Source organism: Dromaius novaehollandiae, chromosome 12 (genome assembly GCF_036370855.1).
Source record: "Dromaius novaehollandiae isolate bDroNov1 chromosome 12, bDroNov1.hap1, whole genome shotgun sequence".
Taxonomy (NCBI): domain Eukaryota; kingdom Metazoa; phylum Chordata; class Aves; order Casuariiformes; family Dromaiidae; genus Dromaius; species Dromaius novaehollandiae.
Genome location: NC_088109.1, coordinates 10,305,579 through 10,324,743, shown reverse-complemented (window position 1 = coordinate 10,324,743; position 19,165 = coordinate 10,305,579). Strand labels below are relative to the sequence as shown.

Genomic DNA, 19,165 nt, shown 5'->3' with positions numbered 1-19,165 from the left:
AGAAGGACAGCTTACTAGTTGCTCCCCTCTGTAGAAATTAAATCAATAAATTTGGAGGTTTTATTTTTAAGGAAACATTTTGCTTAAAATAAGGATTCGCATCAGTGACTGATGAGATCCTCACAAATATTTTTAGATGCAACAAGTGAAATAGTTTAGGAGACTTATTTTAATGTTTCAGGTCTCCAATATACTTTTCAGAATTATTTTTTTAATTGGACAAACATTACTCCCAAAAATGGTGGCATCCAAATTCTTCTTGCATTATTTTCTCTCCTACATTCCTCATCTGATCAGTGCAGTAGATGAATGACAAGGAAATAATTATAGTTCCACAATTCTGTGAGCAAGCCTACAACTGCCTAACATCCTAGCAACATATGTTTTTCATAGGACCCTACACTTCACCTGGATTAATGAATCAGAATTTTGCCCCTCTTCTGATGTCGGAGTGGCAGAAGTGTTTGGAGTGGAAGCCAGCTCTCTGTGCTTGATTCCAGCTGAGAGCTTTCCATCAACAGAGCAACTCTCTGCTGATTAATTACAGCCAGCATCTGGCTCCTTTACATCACCTGAACAGTAAAAGATGTCAGATTAGCATGGAGATATCTGTTCTTTCATGTAGCAGTTAGTGAAACCAGTACTACAGGATGTAGCAGATAATTGTTACATGCTATCTATGTAATTCTTTGAATAAATTAATGGTATGAATCACAACATTAATTTAAGTGCGACTAGAAATAATTGATGGAAATGCATAGAGGTTAATACAAAACAAAAAGACAGAGTTTCATTTTACTTCAGATTTTTCTATTTTCTTTGGATATTTTTCTATAAGAATTTTAATTAATTTTTGTTGGATAATTTAAGAGAACAAGATGCATATGAAAAACCTTTTATTAAAGTTTTTCTTTCAAAAAAATGGACTTGTTAAAAAAAAGATAAATGTTCCAGCCAAAATATATATTTTCTATAGACACTTAGAATAATCCAGTGCAAGCATTCAGCTGACATTTTTGAAGAACCATGCAGAATAGTCATAGATCTCTTCTGAGTGACAGTAGCTAATTTAGAGACCATCATTGTATAGAATTAGATTTGGTTTTCCTCTACATATTACTTGGCACTTTTTTGACAATTTGTTATTATATTACTGCATCATTCAATACTGAAAGATCCTTCTATAACTCTCTGCAGTCAAATTAGAAGTTTTAACTATTTGAAATAACTGAGGCAGCAAAATATACTGATGGTATATTTTATTCCCCTCTTTTATTAATAATTTATGAATGAATGCATAGAATTATATAGAACAGCACAGGTCCTTGGACAGATCCCTGTGGGATTTCATCAGTAACTTCATTATGAACGTTTGTAATTTATTCCTTATATCTCTTTAAAAGTAGTAGTACTTCAATTATTTCTCTAATCATTGTTCAATAGCAGTATTTTTTTCCAATGATCCTTTAAATGTATGTACTTTTGGAAAAAGCAAAATGCATATGGTTTTCTCTTTGATGACTTGATAGAGGTGGGGAAAAGCAACGTTAACAGGAGTACTTAACTACAATCCCGTTAAATACAGGCCTTCTCTCTTTTGGTAAGCACAGGTAATCACATATCCAGTAAAATGTTAAAATAGGCATTCAGCATAAACTCATTTAAAATAAGATATGCAAAATCTTACTGTATATGTCTAAAATTCAACACATTACACTAGCACTGCAGCTTTACAGCTGAATCTCTAGACACCCATTATATTTTGTGAGCTGTTTGTACTGTAGCTTTTGATATTCTTAAAGGATTGACGGCATCCATTTCCTTTCAAATAAGGTCATTTTCAATTTAGCAGCATTCACCAACCTGCAAATCTAAGTCTGCAAGGCACTCTTAAGAATATCACTTTCAGACGATGGACGTTTTCCAGGTGGTTTTGCAGAAAACCATGAAATGCAGCTGCCACGAAACCTTTGATGAGATATAAGTAGAACGACATCAAAAGTGCACTTCTTTTTGAGAAAATACATGAAAGTGCAAAACTAGCTGACAGTGTCACATCATGGAATTCATTTAAACTAGCTGACAGTGTCACATCATGGAATTCATTTTAACTTGCAGACAGAAACCAAGAGGAAAGATTTCTCTGGCCATTGCTTGGAGCACGGCCTCTACAGTGTAAAAAACAAAAATACATTTTTAACGCTATCATTTCATATTCAGACAAAAAGCAGGATTTAAGCCTTTCAAGTAGAAAGGTATATGTGTATGTGTGTGTATATATATGCATATGTACATATGTATGGTATTATAACACATGATACTGACCTCTAAAATTCCATTTCACTGCAAACAGCAAGCTACATAAAATTTGCAAAGACAGTTATAATTAATCTATAGTTGTTACATATGTTCAAAGTGTTTTCTGCAGTCTCTGTGTTGCTAGATAGACAGAGGTCAAAGACACCATTCCTGCTCCTTCCAAGTCTCCTAAAAGGTACATCAGCAAGGCTGGTATGAACAACAATGCTCAGCAAGCCTAAGGCAGGCACAGTATACTCATTCATCCAGTTTGTCAAAAAACAGTTCAGTCTAAGTATTTCATCAAACACATATATTAAGTAGAACTCTGGCTGCTATATTAACAATTAGTTCCGTAGACAGAAAATCATTGATTCTGACTTTGTTATTATATGAGTAAGTTCCTAGCATATATTTCTTTACATCCTTTATAATTTTGTTATGAAGAGGGGAAGGTTAGCCAACAGAGAAGCCTTACTGAACCCCCAATGTACATTTGGACCCAGTAGACTTGTCTTGGTTATGTGAAGACATGGGCCAGATAATCTTGCATGCAATTAAAATTTTTTTTAAAAGTCTGTTGCTTTAGAAATTATAGTATGAAAATTATCATTGGAGGCATACTATTGAAAACACATTTCAGGAAAAGACTCTGTGAGGGAACATATGTTTAAAATGAATGCCTTCACTCAGTAAACTTGCCAGTGAATATTTCACCAAATTTGAATGCATCTGGCTTTATTTTGATCAGCATTTGGGACCATTTTGGTGGTGCTGAGAGGAATTTGCAACATTGTTTACCTGAATTCTTATAAAAGCTGGTTCCTACTTACAGAAAAACACAAAGGAGTCACTTTTTAACATTTGGTTCATTACAAAGAGAAAATTATTGCTACTGTAGCCACAAGTACATGTTCCATGCCAAAGACTGTTAAGTAAAAAGCTTTGCTTTAATCAAACTGTAATAAAGAGGGCATTTTTGTTTCCGTGGTTAAGGATGTCAGCATTTCCAATGGAACCCTTTTATAATGATGTGTAACCTACCTACAAAATATGCTCAAAGATGATATCTAGTATATCTCAGCTTCAGAGAAATTCTTCCTTTTTCTAAAATGTATTAAAGTATATTTCTTTTGTTAAAGCCAGAAGTAAAAGACTGATTAGAAACTTTGCCACTGACTTCACAGGAAATAAAAGTGTATCCAAGCAGAGTAGGTACTTTGTCTGCTTAGTAGCTCAGCCACTGCTAGAACTATCCTTGATGGCAACAGTGTTTTCAGCTCTACCGCATATGGTTTTCTAATGAGCACACCCTACACCAATTTACAGGGAGTTATTTTTAGGGACTGATCATCCGAAGTGATTTTTTCCCCCTGTAATCTAAAGAGATTGAGCAGTTTATACAAATAGGCAGTGGTCATATTTATACTAGGAGATTTTATACTAGAACTACATTTTATACTGGCAGATAATCTATAGTCCCATAGCCATTCACAAGTTTGTCTTTCTGGTCAGACTCATTCATTTCAGCTTCCTTCTTTCACTCTTAGGAAGCAGCCATTATAGCAATGGAGATTGTCCTTAACCTCTGTGCCAGTCCTCCCATGCATGTTCTTTCATTCTTGTCGTGTTCATATGAACTGGCTTTACTCCTTCCTATCTATCTGGAATTTCTGGAGTTTTTTAGAACATCCAACATAGTGCTAATTTAGTTCACAAGACATGTAAGGAACCAAAAGTTGTGTTAGACTTATTCCTGTGGTTTAACTGTGTCAATTGTTATTTGTAACAACCATTCTGCATGATTAACTTTTCCAAGATGGTCACACTCACACATATATGCAAGGAAAATTGGCTGCCATAGTAGCCTGTATATCTGCTACGATTATTGTCGTTTAGGTGTGTCACAAGTTGCTAGTGAAATTCTGTGCATTTTGCACAAAATTTTTTGCAAGCTGGAAACAGAAGTGTCACATTTATGGTGCTAAATAATGACAAAAAACAACGAAGAGGAAATAACCTTTACACAAAAGCTGAAAAGAAGCATAGAAGCACAATATATTTCAGAATACTATTTAGAAGGATGACTTTAGTATCATTATATAATCTTCTCTCTACTACAGGTAAATGTTTCCAAGATCCGGGTTTGTGAGCACTTTGCACAGAAGCTAGCAGCATTATCTCAGATGTCAGTCCATTATCAGTATCATTATAAACATTCAGTCTAGCTCTACAAAACTACAATACAAACACTTCTCAGGTTAGCACAGAAGGAATTTTTTCCATGTTGCTATAGGATATTTACACTTCCAAGGATGCCCCAATTGGAAGTAGTGCTTAAAATACACCAGCAATATTTCTTTGACATCTGCCACATACACTTCAGCACAGTCCTTTCTAACAACATATTCTCATGAATCATCTACTTAAAATCTACTTCATGTGCCAAAGAGATGGCGATAATGGAAATCTGACAGCTTTTTGGATTTGTTACACTGATGCAACAGGCAACATGCTGAGACACGTCCAAACACCTAGGGAAGGAGAGGGAATAATATAGTTGAATTCCATCTGTGCTACAATTATTTGGCTTTTCCACAGGATAAACTAAATTATGCATATTGCTTCCCAGTCTACACCAGGTTTGCCACTGGCCCTCTTAAAAATGGAGGAACATCAGTTCTAATTGGCTATCCTTAGCTTGCTAGCAGAACCCCAGTAGGTCCAACCGAGTAGCAACCAAGGAGACAGCAAAAAGATATTTAGATTCAAGATACAAACGTATTTAGTCTTGGATCAGAGGTTATCGCCAGATCCCACCTATCTCCTAAGTGCTGAAGCACCCACATGAGACATTTGAAAAAGACAGTGTAACTAAACAATTTCAAATTTTCTAATGAAAATCCTTAAAACATTGTAAGACTGTAGCATAAGAATCCCTGCATGAAGCCAAAGGGCCAGCCAACTGAGCATCCTGCCTCCAACAGATTCCAAGAGTGTATGCAAAGGAAAAATATAAGAATAACTTGGAATGATGCTCTCAAAGTATACTCTCCTAGCCTCCAACAGTATGCAGTTCAGATTTCTTGACCCAGAAGCAAAATCTGTGTGCTTACTCATCCTTCATGATTTTTTCATTCACAAATTTGCCTAGTCATTTTTTGAATACATACAAAATCATCAGCATGATAGAAAAAGGGTTTCACAACCTAATTGCATGATGAGCACATACAGTTTTTTGTAAACCTGACACTTGCTATTTCATTATGCGATTCTTTTTCTTGCACTACAGGAGCATGAACAATTTTGTTCTTTGTTGATTTCTCCATGCTACTCATGACTGAACACATTCAAATCTCCTTTCAATTGTCTCAAAGGCTGAAGAGTCGTATAACTATTCCTCATGCAAAACCCTCTCCAGATCTTTGGTCATCACTGAAACCACCCTCTATTTCTTTTCTAGTTATACTATATCATCTGGGGGATGGGTAGCTTGAACTACATACTGTTCAAGTTATAGTGCTTGTATTCAGAGGCACAATAATATTTTCAATTTTGTTCTTTATTACTTATCTAACTTTTTATTTGCTTTTTTGACCACTGCCAAGCATCAAGCTGGTATTTTCATGGGTTTGCCTACTATAACCCCAAGATCTCTTTCTTGGATGGCAGTAGTTAGGCCAGCGCCCTTCATTGTGTGGTAATGCAGGTCAAAGAGACCAAGCAAATATTGAAATCCTGCTTGAAAGGCTTGCAAACAATAAGGCAAAACCTCAGAGTACTGATAGGCATATCCTGTCAGTTCATCAACCAACAAATAAGAGTCATCCTCCTTCAAACAACTTTATGATCACAAAATTAAAACAAAACAAGAGAATTGGAAAGATCTAGGAAAGGATGTCATACTCAAAGCAAACAACAGACATTAATTCATGTTCAAAGCAGAGAACTAGTATTAGAGACAGAGACAACCACTAGGCCATAGTCTCCTTGATAATAGCAATATCAAATGGATCATGATAAAAATTAGCAAATGAACTTTTATATAGAGTAGTTATACCATCCTCAGGCTATCAGCCTGTATCACAGATGAAATGAGTCTGTTCCAAATAATGAAACATTTTCATAGCTTTCAGAATGTGTGTCATCTTTAGCAAAGGTGCAAAAATTCACGTATTTAAGGTAGTTTGATGTTTAGTAGAAGATACCAACACAAGAAGCTGAAACATTCAACAGAAGATCCAAGCAACTGATATCATGAACATTGCTAATTGCCAAAAGATTCTATGGTAGAGAAATTTTTGTATAGCCCAAGCAAAGTCTCATATTCCAGCTTGAAAAATGGAAATATTGGACTACAGAGGTAAGCTACATGACGAAGTTGTATGTATTGCCTTTTGTAAGCTAATCAAGACAACTGTGTAAAATCCATATTTTCCAAAAACATTGTAGTAAAAGCCATGTGTGCCATTTTGCATGCATTCCATATCTTAATGAATACAAATCAGTTCTACTCATTGATGATGATATAAATAAATTTCTAATCTGTATTGGATTTAGCAGTGATCAAATTACCTTGCTCAGTATAATCACAAAGTTGGAACAAAGACTCAGGTAATACTAGTGTCAGTAAAGTAACAAAGGCTTTGGGATTAATATATTAATAACACTGATTTCTCTGAACCTCTTTTTGGATTGAACACTGTTAGTACTTTTTCAAATAAGGGAAAGCTTGGGAGCCCTAAAAGTTATGGAAAAGTAGTGCAGTTATCAACAGTTCTTTTCCAAGCTTTTCCCTAGATCTACTTGAGAATTTGCAGAAATGCATAAACTGTCAGCATGTCCCTGGAATTCAAATGAGTGATAATAATCAGTGATAATAAATGAGTTATCAGCTCTTCTGTGCCAGAAGGGATGACACTGACAGCAGTTACTTCCATAGTTCATACTATTATAGCATATATGGCACACACATTATCAATCAGTCATTTGGAGATGATTCCTGCAGTGTGAACCTATAGTACAGAATTTGCCAGAATACAGTTAGATAAATGATGTTATGGGCAGCCTGCACATTCAGTAACTGGATCACACAGATTATGAAATGAACTGCATCTGCACCTGCTAAATCAGTGAATGCATACGAATTAACTACAGATTGAAATGAACAGAGCTGTGCTGGCTGCAAATTTTTATCAAAGAGACTGATGGTGGAGAGGAGGATAGTGTGAAAGGTCATTTCAATAAAGGTAAGGAGAAGCACACTCATGTTTGAAATGTGTATCTAACATCTTACAAGTGCCTCGCATTATATCTAAAATACTTTCATGAAGGCACATCATTACAATAGGCCTCTTCAAATAACACCAAGGACTGACATTTTTACCTAAGTTCATTGACTATTCATTCTATAATTTTATAGATATATAATTTTATAGTGTTATTTTAAAATAGAGTCCACAAGTAGCAGGGCCTTCTGTAGATGTACTCCTGAAGTTCAACATTATTTACATGAATACATACTTTGCCTTTTAACAGTTGTTGCAATGTTTTGTTTATTTGGTCTCTTGACAATTTTGATACTGCTTCTGCCATTGAGCTTGCCATGATGCAGTGAGAATGTGATGTTCAAGCTTTGCTTCTTTGAAAAACTCTGCAAAATCCCAAGAAGCAAACTGAAGTCCATAATCTGTAATGACAGTCACTGGAATTCCATGCTGGGCAAACCAAGGCAGGGGATAAGCTTCCATTATTGCATAAAAATGACCTATTTCTTAAATGGAAAAGTGACAAACTATTGCAAGGTATGCTTGATTTCCTTTAAGCTAGCCCATACTTGTTAATTTGCTGGGAATTTATTGCAGATACTGCATTGACTTCTTATTTTTGATGCCTAAAACTATCTGATCTCTAATGAATTTGCTTTGCAGAAGGAAATTAACTGGATGGAAAAGATCAAACATGGATTGTTGGTGAGGTCCTGAAAAAGCTCCATTTTTCAGAGATTTTTTCCCCAGTATTTCACAGAAAGGAACAGAAAGGAACAGAGGGACAGAAGTGAGCTGGTACCACTGGTTATCATGAGGAAGAAAAAAAAAGGAAATTATTATGTTTTTTACATGAGAATAAGTACTAGTGTTAAAAAGAGAGGCAGGAGGGTAGTTATTTTCAATGTCCAGAATCATCATAATTTTGTATGCTTAATGACAGCTACTGGTAATTATCTGTTATCTACACACATCCACTGATATTTATGCTATTCTTGCATGCCTTTTATTGAATGTAGGTTCTACATAATATAGTCACTAAGCTCCACATAATCCAATATATTTAAAACAAAAGTCAAAATGCAGTTTACAGTGCTATCAGTAGTTGTGAACTAAGCAAATTCACTAAGAAGAGATAGTCTTCTTCAAGATGAAGGGGCAATGCACACAGTGATGGAGACTTTGTATCTATTTTGTTCATTTTTATGGTACAGTTATTTTATTTTACTTGTTGGTAATCTGAAACACTATAACTATTTTATTCTGCTTATAAATTACTTCCTAAATTTAAACCTTAAAATAAACAGGGCTACTGCAAGTCACTCTTTTTAAGAAGCCATTAAAAGCAATTTATAGAAACAAGAACCAAAGCAGTATCTGTCACTTAATTGGTAAAACTTAGGTTTTCCTTCAGCATGATATTTTTTAATTAGATACAACTGTAATTTATTTATTTTTACCCTAAGAGAAAATAAAACATACAATGTCTATATAGTAATGATGAAAACATGACTGATGCAGAAAACAGTTTCTTTGACCCACAGTGCCGATTATGAGGTTCTTAAACTTTATGCAATGAGTGAAACTAGTGCATCAGTCATGAATTAGCATCAGGATATCAGCCAGGAGACTTCCAAACTCTTTGTCATGCCATGCTGACATGCTGTCTGCAAGTAAGGTTAAGTGCCTTCCAAAATGACAAAGCTGACAACATAGGGCATTCCTAGATTTTGTGTTATAAATACTGAATGTAACACTAATAAGAAGAGTAGTTAAAAAGGCCTGGTCAAGGAATTGTAACTTATGGATTTTTTTTTTTATGCACTCGTCTCTTTATAACAATCTCTTTTGACCTAGAAATGCAAGGGTTTTTTTCAGTTTGCATGATTTCCATCTATTGAAAGTGTTAGGTCATGCGGTAAAAAGCTTGTCTCCACAAGCACAAAGGAGTACAGAGAGACAAAGACATGTGGGGGAACCTGACATGCCTGGCTACTCCCAGGCCCATCACAGGAGAGCGATCAGCCCAGCAAGGGCTCCTCTCCACAAGCACAGATGAGCGAGCGCAAAGCAAGCCCAGCAGCAGAGTGGCAGGTGGGGGAACCTAAGTTGCCTGCTCAGAGAAACGGACACCCTGTCCATCTCCTTCCAAGACAGCCATCATCCCTGTTGTCCAGGTGTGACACCTAGCAGGGGAGTCAACTGGAGCACCTCTCCAGAGCACCTCTCAGACTGAGTGGGGATACTGCCCAGAGGTATCGGACACACAGTCAGATGCAGGGAAGAGCATTGCAGGATTGTGCAAGAGTTATTATGGGACATTTAAGGGAGGAACTAAGGCAGAGAAAGGGAGGGATCTAGGTGAGTGAGAGAGGAACAGACAGAGGGATATGAGGATAAAAAGGGAAAATAGAGGGAGATGAGGACAAAAGGGGCCAGTCACACATAAACAGGACTGGTCAGTATGCTTGCTTGGCCATGCCCTGTGACTGACTGATCAGTGCAGTCTGTCCTATCTTCATATTAAATTCCTTTCTAACTATTTTCCTGGGTGAGAGGCGCTCTATTCTGTAGGCATGTGTGAACATGAAGGCCTGAGTGCCAGCAACTGGAGTGAGACCACAGGTGAGATGGCCCATGTGTCTGGGCTGCCAGCAACTGGAAAGATCAGAATGAGTGAAATTAAGTGCCAGCACCTGAAGTGGGACAGTGAGTCAGACAGCCTGTGTGTCTGTGGTATCAATAACTAGAGAAAGTGAGGGTCTGAGTACCAGCAACTGGAGTAGGACCACGGGTAAGGGCACGCATGTGTCTGGGTGCCAGCAATAGGAGCAAGCGAGGGGTATGCAAGACAGTGTGCAATCGGACTAGCTGGTGAACAGGTGAAGTGATCTGGGAGCCAAGTATGTGTGTCAGTCTCTAAGGGTGAGACCACAGGGGCAGCTGGCTATCAGAGACACCAGGGAAGTCCCAACCAACTGCCAAAAAGACTGCAGGGTCCAGATGTCAACTGAGACCCGTGTGTGTGTGTGTGTGCGCGCGCGCGCGCGTGTGTCTAGCCATGAGGCCCTGGAAAGAGCAAGGATCTGGGACCAGCAGCTACTGGATGGACTGCATGTCCAAGGCCAGCTGCTGGAGGGATGCAAGGGGGTGGGGTGGTGAGGAGGGTCTGTACCACTAACTGGAGTGGGACTGCAGGCCTTGGGGGCTCATATATCCAGACGCCAGCAACTGGGGAGACTAGAGATCCAGCAGTCAGCTATTGTGTGGACTGAGCATCTAAGATCAATTGCTGGACAGATCTACATTGTATATACACATATATGTCCCACTAACCGACCTCCCTCGTGATCAGCTAGAGAAGGGAACAGGATGAGACTGTTGATGCTGTTTGTGAGTGCTGAATGTGTCATCTGTGTTGATCTTTGTGGCCAGCTGTGTATGTATGTTGTATATGTGTGTTTGTGTGGGTGCCTACTGGGAATACATCCTCAGACTTGCTATTGGCTGGACCTAGGAACACGGAGCTGCAGCCCCATGGAGCAAATGGGTTCAGCCTCCTTACTTAACAGAAAGATTTGAAAAATTGACCCTGGGGATGACTGTTCACTAGTCTGGGATCTAAAGTTTCTCATGCTCAAAGGTCTGTGTTCTCTGAGGAACTAGTTTTATATAAATTCATCATAAATGAAATTATATATATATATATATATATACACACACAAAATTAGGATACTTATAGTAGAAGTATATGGGCTTAACTGAACTTAAAGAAACTGCCATCTAAAAGCCCTGGGATCCCTGCTGTCTGCATAAGACTCCTGACCTCCCAGAATTCATTTTGTGTGCCACAGATCCTTTGGAATGAAAACAAAGCATGCTGCTACCACTTCATCCCAGATGGTTATGCCATAAAATCATTCTTCTCTTTGTTACCCATAAAGGGAGCCCATGGTCCTTTCACACAAGTCTTTATTTCTCCTCTTGCTTCAGGGGAGGATTTCACAGTGTCCCTTATTTAGACGGGTATCTTCTCACTTCCCTCAGCCCACTTGCACTCCACATCAGCTCATGACAGGCATGTGGCATAAAAAATTTTCAGGGTCCAGTCAGATCTATCTTTATTTCACAGAAAAAAGAAAACCTTTTGGGGAACTGTGAGGCATTTCTAATTCCTCGCAGTTGATTGCTGAATGGGAAAGCTTTCTTTTCTTTACAAGACATAGGAATGGTTTAAAGGTTTAAATACTGATTGTCTGAATCAACCAGATTGTTACAGACCTGTATCAGTTTTGAAATGTAAGGTCTGATTTTCACAGCCACCAATTTTGGGTGCCCAGCCTGTTATACTTTGAAAGTGATATTTAAAGGGGCCAAACATCTGCAGTTCTCACTCACTTTTGTAGGAGTGATGGGCACCTAGCATTTCTGATAAACAAGTGCATATTCTCCCAATTAAGCATCTAGAAAAGGGAATATCAAAAGAACATTCATTAAAATCTAGCAAAATTCGTTAGTATTTGAAGAAGAGGCAAAGGGTAGAAGAGCAGATATACCTTCTCCACCTTCTTCAGAGTACAGAAGTATTTTGTGGAGAATTTTGTACAGAAGAGGCCTGATTTTATCATGAGGAAGTGGACTGGCTCATTAAAATGCAACTTTCTTAAATACTACATATTCTTGAGCTCAACTTTGTAGAAGTTTGGAAATATCCAAGAAATTCCCTTTTTTTTTCCTCCCCACAAAACATAGAGCGCTTCTTTTAAAAGGAGAATTTATCAGAAAGCATTTTTTAGAACTATATGGCTACTAGATCAAACAAACAGCTGATGGACTGCACACTTTAAAATCACTGACTAATCAAGCAAAGGTCATCACAAATTAAAAACTCAAGCTAAGCTGTACATTAAAAACTATTGCTGAAAGTACATGTCAGACTGTGAAATACAGAATCTGTAGAATCCATCTGGCTGGTGTACAAGAGAAACTCCATCTTATTTGGTGCCTAGCAAGTCAGATGGTTCTACTGAACTGTGAAAGTTCTCTCAGTTTATTTCAAGATATGAAGTACTGCAGACATATGCTTTCAAAGGTTGCCCAGACAAAAAGCTCAACAATTTTGGAACAGAGGGGCTATCAGAGGTAATTAAGTTTATGGTATGCACCAGAGTTGGAAGTGGAAAAAACTGTCCTCTATCCAAAACTACAACCATTTCTCCAGCATATATTTTAGGAATAATGCAGCTATGACAAAAGATAATTAACACAGATCTCCAACTCTACTCCAGGGAGACAGAATCTACTATATTCTTCACCAGCTCTATAGGAATAGTTTTGTATACATTTCATTCTGACCCTGCAGGGCAAACTGCAAAGGCACAGGGAAAATTTTTGAAAACTAAGAGGACTTGAAAAAAAGCAAGGAAGAGGTTGAAGGTAAGCATTATTATTCATATATAGAGTTTCCATAGAGACTGGTACATAAAACATAACACTGCCTGTTCCAGGAAAAGGAGATGCAATTGCTTTGTGTGCTTCACAGAAGGTTACACATTTTTAAAGAGAAATATCACAATTGTCCCTTTACAATTGAATGAGAGCCCCTCATAATGCTTAATGCTGTACAAATCTTACATACTGAGATCTTATCTTTCTTTAGTACACCTACCTTAAATATCATTATTGTCCCTTTGTAGATAAGCCCTTAGATCAGTGTGCTTTTCTACACATGAAGCATAGCACACTGCAAGCTAGGAAAGGAATTTACAGTCCATTCACCAGAACACGTTAACTCCCTGTTTGGGTGCTCTTTTACAGTTCACTATGTACAAAATATCCTACTCTGATTTCTGTAAAGGTACCTATGAGGATTTAGTGGAAAGCCAGCAGACTATAACTTCACAACCACAATTTTTGTCTATTATCTCCCCCTGAAAATCATTCTAGGCACATCTGACCAATCCTTCAATAAGACATAGACACCTAAATCACTTACACTTTTTAAAACCTTACTCGTTACACATTTTGCTGTTCCATTGACAGACCATACTGCACACACTGTGGCCTACTTACGTTTTTCCCTTTTCCCGCAACAAAGTCCCTATGCAAAATCTCCCTAGCCCAGAAGCCCTCTGGGCTCCCATATGCCAGGAGCTCTGTGTGTTATCTCCCATATTCCTGCTGATTCCTACTGCTTTCTCCTCCCCTTTTCTTCCCATTGCAAGGGCACGCTATAATCTGCATAGTGACCTTCTGCCAATCTCCTCAATGCTATTCTTAATTTTTCTATTTCTTTTAGATGAGATCGATACTGTCTTTTGAACTTGAGTTCTTGCATCTTGTGGTCAAGAACTCACCTCCAAGAAGCAGTGAAGGTATTCAAAGTCTCAGTGAAAAGGAGCTTATGGATCAATTTCTACACTAGTGCCTAAAAGACTTTTACACATATCATGGTGAGGGGACCCAAAACCCATGAGAATTTAGTATCTGACTTCATTTGAGAGAACTTTAGAACTAAAGCAACATAAACATTTGAAGATCATTACTTGAATTCACTAGCAGATATATATGTTGAAGTCTGCAGAGTGCTTACCCAAGGCTCTTCCATGAATTTCATCAGATATGGATCCACACAGTGTATATTTCTTCTTCATCCTCAGTTCAAGACAGGTCCAAGGACTTGTTCCCCTAGAATCAAATGTATGCATATTATAAGCTAAGAATTTATTTTAGACATTGTTCTTACTCATGTTCCCACACTTGAAAAGTGATAGTGATGCCAAGTCTGTTCTTCATAAACTGATGTCTGTAATAATGGAAATGGATGGGGGGGGTTGGGGGGATTTTTTGTTTGTTTTGGGTTTTTTTTGCCTTACAGCGAGTTTTTAGCATACAGATATTTTTATGAGTGGTATTAATTTAGCTCTCCTTCAAGTATATGACACACATTTGAAAAAGATTAGGTTCCATCTGCATCAACTGCTACCTGAAGAACCGCTCCACCAAGTTCACAGCTGTGTAAATGAGGTCAGAACCTTTCCCCAGATCTCTGTACAATGAACACCTGAACATCCCCCACCTGCAACTTGACCCTGCACGCTAGTCCTTACTATTGACCTGACACATCAAATACATCCCCTGATATATAACCAAGAAAAGGACATCAGTATTTGGCCATTTAGCCACCACAGAATGAGGAGGACAAATACGACAGACTGAGATAGCTGCTTTTGCTGACCATGCAGGAGGTCTCCAGGTGTGTAGCAGAAAGGTAAGCAAGAGACAGTTAGTAATGAACTTCTATATTTTCTTGGGTACTTACTTACCTTAAGAATCCTTTTCATTCCCTTTAAGCCTTTCACAATTTTCAGTCATTATGAAGGAGAGAGAAAGGGTACAGAGAATTGGTTCCTCTATGCTTGTACTTCCACTCTGAATATTTAGCACAGATTTTGGCTCCCTATTCTTCCAGAATTTCTCAAAATTTCAGAAAGACTCATTCACAGATTCTTCTCCTTCCTTTATTTTGCAAAATTTTCTTCTAGGCTGTTAGCCAGGTACATGAATCACTACATCCTTGATCCGAGAACTGAAAACTAAAATGGTATAAGGGAAGCTTCCAAATAATTGAATTCATAACCAATTACAATCGTATTAGGCTAACAAACTTTAGAAAGTGCTTGCTGTTCACAGGTTCCCTTCCTACAGCAATTCAAAAATGTTCCTGTGAGCAAGTTTAAAAAAAAAATTGATAGAGAGTGTAGTTTTGGCCATTGCTTGCTCTTTTAGTGCAATCTCACTGGTCCCATTAGATTTTTACTTGTTTAATGCTGAGAGGCAGAATCTGTGTTCCGGAACCAGCACGCTGCATTTTGTCAGGTTGCTTTCCTTTGTCAATTATAACCATACCAAATAAATGGACACTTCAGTAACAGCTTCTTAAAGTTCTTTCTGTTCCTTTGGGTTAGTGGCTCTCCATACATAGAAAAGTGACACTGTTGCCTCAAATTTCAGACGTATTTTGGTGCTCAGCAGCAATATGAAGTGTTGATTTGGTGTTCTTTGACTGAAGAGTTATCTTCTAAAGCACTTTTTCAGATGACAGCTGACTACACTAATAAATTTTTTAAAATAGAGTTTTAATAGCAGCTTATACAATCTACATTTTGCATACAAATCCCATCATTTGATACTAAGTTACCTAGTTTTTATAGCCAATAGTGGATTCTTGATATATTAATGGAAAGCACATGTACTTTGGGGACACAAATGTAGAGGTGTCTTCCGAGTATTTTCTTACCACTAGTACAAAATTTGAGGGTCTCTTTCTTTGGGTAAATTTCTTGGATAGTTCCATATCTTTTCTGAACGTTAGCTTCAGCAGATTCTGATACATTTATAAGTACTATAGCAATAACATAGCCAGTTCCTGAATATACCCAGTATTTGGGCACCCACAAGTATGCTCCTGCAAAGAACAATTATGTACAGAAGATACATTCATTATTAGACTGAACGAAAAAGAAAGACTAGAAGACAATTAATTTCTTTCTCTCTCTGAAACCATTATTTGAATCTCAGTGCTGAATATCTGTATCTTTTTCTAGCCATTCTTCCCTTTAATGGTTTTGAGGCAACTCTTCTCTCATAATATTTCTAAAGGCAGAAACAGTGACAATGTATGGATTCTACAGCATTTAAAGATTTGTGGCTTTCGATCACAGCATTCTTCTCCCCTCTTTCCATTAATTTTCTAATTAAGTTAATATTGCACTCTCCATTACTGTTATAATTGAAATGTTGATAGTCAGCTCAAGCTACATATAAAATAAGGATAGAATATCTATCTACAGTGCATATTTCATTTTAAGGATGAAACTGAATAAATTAAATACTTTTGGCAAAACTAGTTTCCTTAATAAGAATAATCAATTACATTTTCCTCTCTGCCACAGAGCCAGAAATGCAGAGCGTATCTTTCCACCTGGGTTCCTCATGTCATTTGAAAAGCCAAAATTAAAAGGGACAGAACAGGGATTACAATCCTCTCCATTTCATTACAGAAACTTTCTCTCTGTGCAGCTGGTACCTTGACAATGTGACTGTCTCGTAATAGACTCAATAGATATTAACTGTCAGAACAAAAAGCTTTAATTCCATAGTGTGATTTTTGTCCTAGAGAGTGAATTTGTATTAACAATATTGTGAGGATCTATAGTCATATCTCAGTACTTCAACATAAAATGAGCTTCCTTCTGTCAGTATCTTTTCTCTTGCTGACCCTCCTAAAACTACCACCCCCTGACTGTGAAGCATCGATCTCCTTTACAATGTGTCATCTATAGTAATAGGTGTCTGCAAACTGTGCAGTCACCCTCACCTCAGCAGTTCATGCCTTCGGTACCGGCTGGCACCTGTGTAAAGCCACTGACAGAGGCACAAAGTAGTTGAGCTAGGCAGAAACAAGAGGTATATCGGTAAGAGGAAACAAAACAAAGTAGAAGAAAACTGTTTTCCACACAAATGGTTATTTACATATGTGCTGCAGCTACTTCTGTCCTCTGCTGCCGCGAATGGTTCTGAAGTCTCACGCCAAGCTAAATTATTCCTCTGAGTTCTGCAGGCCCTCTCTTTGCTGTAAATGTATTTGTGACCCTCTGAGCCTCACCCTGAGTCACTGAAATTGTTCCTTTAGGACTATGGCATGATCTGCTTTGCCAGTATAAGGTGCTCTCCTGTCTGAAGAAGTTATTATATACATTATACAGATGCAGTTTCACAACTTGCATTTTAAATGAGTTTAATTTTTCTAATTTGGGAAGAGTCTTCACAGGATCTCTGCAGAGTTCTTAAGCTTCAATCATTGCTTCATCAGAACACATTACTATTCAAGATTATGAAGGGGTATGGGCTCCTGGCTATGCTCTGAGTTTTTTCAGGACCTCTCCTACTCTTTGCATACTGATGTATTGCACTAATCTGGCAGATAACTGGTGCGGCATTTTGTTGTAAAATGTTGCTGTAAATCACTTTTATGTTTTCAAATGTCTTTGCAAGGTGGTGAAATGACTTAGCAGAAAACAGTGTAGTTGCTGACAGCAGATTCTTTCCCTTAAGGGATAATGTTTGCAAAAAGAAAACATAATGATGGTGTAAGCAGAAAAAAATCCAGAAGACGTGTGGCCGACTTTAGTTCTATGACCTTGGACATAACCAAAAGACTTCTCATCTTTGTTGCTCAAGCAACCTGTAGATAGTCCAATACGGTCTTGAATGCTTTTATGAAAGAGGAAAAAGCTAGAGCTTGAAAGATACTATAGGTACTATATTGATTTTTTTCTACAAATTTTTATTACGAATTGTGCACTCAGATCTGACCAAAAACAGATTTTCTTTTTCTTAGATCTAGTGCATCATCTAATGCAGCAAATCAACTGAAGAGCAAAGAAAGTAAAAGAAGGTTATATATTTATTTTCCAAGCAAACCTTAAGCTAATTAGAAGGTTTGAGCACCATCTTTATTCTCAGAGCTCAGCTGGTTAATTACATTATCTATTTCATTAGTGGATGCATCCTTTAATTTAGATAGGTGCTCTTAAATGAAAATAGGACATTTTTAACCTGACCATGATCATTGTATCATGGGAAATCTAATTTCAACTATTTCTTCTTTTCCTTTTGTCAAGGATCCTATTTTAAATAGCTGGTGGCTATGATGGTAGTCAGGTTAGAGGGAATCTGATTCACACTCTCCTAGAAAATATCCTGTTTTATGTATTTTTATTTTATTATTTTAACTAAATCAGATAAGCACTGTCTGCCATGATGTGACTTCATTTTATAGTGTTCTGACTTAATTCAGTGCTACCGTGCCTTCCTTTCCCTGTAACTGCACAGAGGTGAGCAAGGTAGAGATTTTTCTCATCTTTTTCTTTGGTCTACTCAGACCAGTAATAATCTTTGGTCAGTACTGAGGAGAGAGACAGATTGCGTTGTTAAAAGTAGTTCATAGAATGGGAAAAAAATGATTTGAGGACTGCTCAGATTAGCAATTCACAGTTAGCTGATGTAGCAGGACAAAGCAGTATCAAAGTTCTAGTTACCTGAAGATCATGAATGTCACTGCATCCTTAAAGTAATGGACAAGATACTGTTTCAGAACTTTCAGGGACAATGTATTCATTGTTCTTGAGTTTGTCTAATATAGCAATTAATATGATTAAGCTAGTGTCAAATCTGTTTTAAATACTATTGCAGTGGGTCATTAACTTTAACACTGTCATCGTGTTCTCCCTACTGCATTTACCTTATTTAGGAAAGATACTATACTAATACTTAACTTTCACTTGAATGAAAGAATATGTTAATGCTTCTCTAGTTCTTAAGATATTGCTCAAATTCTTCCAGAACTAGGAAGTATATTGGACCAACAGAAGGGGAAAAAAAGAAAAAGAAAAAGAAAAGTAATCAAACCCATATCCTTTAGGCACTTGAACCTCCCATTGAAATAATAGGAAGAGTCTCTGGATTCATAATTTGCAAACCTACAGGCATATAGCCAATTACAGTGTCATTTTTCTTGATGGATGGTCCTTTAGGTT

General features: G+C 37.4%; 1 long non-coding RNA gene across 9 annotated transcripts in view; it reads right to left on the bottom strand.

Annotated features, from left to right (window-relative positions):
* The window catches only part of LOC135329685 (uncharacterized), a 121,543-nt gene that overhangs the window by 63,445 nt on the left and 38,933 nt on the right, over positions 1–19,165 (bottom strand). For all 9 annotated transcript variants that reach the window (XR_010391239.1, XR_010391238.1, XR_010391245.1 and 6 more), the window contains one exon: positions 14,158–14,252. This is a non-coding gene — a long non-coding RNA (uncharacterized LOC135329685). The remainder of the gene's footprint in view (positions 1–14,157; positions 14,253–19,165) is intronic.